At 53.7% G+C, this 1,608-nt stretch overlaps 1 pseudogene; it reads right to left on the bottom strand.

Annotated features, from left to right (window-relative positions):
• Positions 1-675: 675 nt before the first annotated feature.
• LOC142403940 (olfactory receptor 14J1-like) lies at positions 676-1,608 on the bottom strand (annotated as a pseudogene).

The following is a 1,608-nucleotide window of genomic DNA, read 5'->3' on the forward strand; positions in this document are numbered from 1 at the left end:
TTTCTCTGTGTCATCAGTTTCCCCCTGGAACTAGAGAGTTGTGCCTTTGCTCTTCTGCAGGGGTCATCCATGCCCCTAGAGAGCCTTTCCCCAGGGGACTGTGTCTGTGCTGGCCTGATCGGATGCTTCTGCCCCCTTCCCATGCTCCCTGCAGGGCCCCAAGCTGGTGGTGCTGCTCTGCAGAGCCAGCAGGCTGTGGTGCATGAGAGCCATGGGGAGACAGTCCCAGGAAGATCCCTGCTGATCATGACCATCTCCAGGGGCACTGGCACCCACAAGTGAAAGCTCAGTCCAGGCCTCCTTCCCTAATTCATGACCCCAAGCCATCCTCCCCTCAGCCCATGGAGAACTGAAGCACAGCAGCATGGCCTCATGGGGGCAATTTCTTCACCCTGATCCTGACCTCTGCTTTGGAAGAAGAGCCCAACCTGCAGACAGTGGCACAGAGAAAACCTCCTTTTATTACAGAGACACGACATGAGAGGCCATCTATACCGTCGTGCCAGACACATGTGCAAAGAGCTCTGGTTCAGACAGACTGGGTTCACGCCTCTAGAGAAGCGGAAGGGATGCAGATGTACCTGGGCAAATATGATTAGCACAGACATGATTATCAAAGTACAGGATGTACCCCACATAGATTGGAAATCACTTGTGAAGTGACATGTGAAGGGCTTATTGCTGCTGAAAGACTACTGATTGAAGCAGCTTCTTCATTGCATCCTTGAGCTCCTGGTTTCTCATGCTGTAGATGAGGGAGTTCACTGCTGCAGGCACAACTGAGTACAGAACCGACACAACCACATCCAACGATGGGGAGTCTGAGGGAGGTTTCAGGTAGGCAAATATGCCAGTGCTGATAAACAGGGAGACAACAACCAGGTGGGGAAGACACGTGGAGAAGGCTTTGTGCCGTCCCTGCTCAGAGGGGATCCTCAGCACAGCCCTGAAGATCTGCACATAGGACAGCACAATGAAAACAAAACACCCAAAAGCTAAAGAGACACAAAACACAATAAGCCCAACTTACCTGAGGTAGGAGTGTGAGCAGGAGAGCTTGAGGATCTGGGGGATTTCACAGAAGAACTGGTCCAGGGCATTGCCTTGGCAGAGGGGTATGGAAAATGTATTGGCCGTGAGCAGCACAGCAGTGAGAAACCCACTGCCCCAGGCAGCTGCTGCCATGTGGACACAAGCTCTGCTGCCCAGGAGGGTCCCGTAGTGCAGGGGTTTGCAGATGGCAATGTAGCGGTCATAGGCCATTACTGCGAGGAGATAATACTCTGCTGTGATCAAGAAGAGGAAGAAAAAGACTTGTGCAGCACATCCTGTGTAGGAGATGGCCCTGGTGTCCCACAGGGAATTGACCATGGATTTGGGGACAGTGGAAGAGATGGAGCCCAGGTCAATGAGGGAGAGGTTGAGGAGGAAGAAGTACATGGGGCTGTGGAGGTGGTGGTTGCACGCTACGGCGGTGATGATGAGGCCGTTGCCCAGGAGGGCAGCCAGGTAGATGCCCAGGAAGAGCCAGAAGTGCAAGAGCTGCAGCTCCCGTTTGTCCGCAAAGGCCAGGAGGAGGAACTGGGTGATGGAGCTGCTGTTGGACAT

This window comes from Mycteria americana, unplaced genomic scaffold, assembly GCF_035582795.1.
Source record: "Mycteria americana isolate JAX WOST 10 ecotype Jacksonville Zoo and Gardens unplaced genomic scaffold, USCA_MyAme_1.0 Scaffold_46, whole genome shotgun sequence".
NCBI classification, from domain to species: domain Eukaryota; kingdom Metazoa; phylum Chordata; class Aves; order Ciconiiformes; family Ciconiidae; genus Mycteria; species Mycteria americana.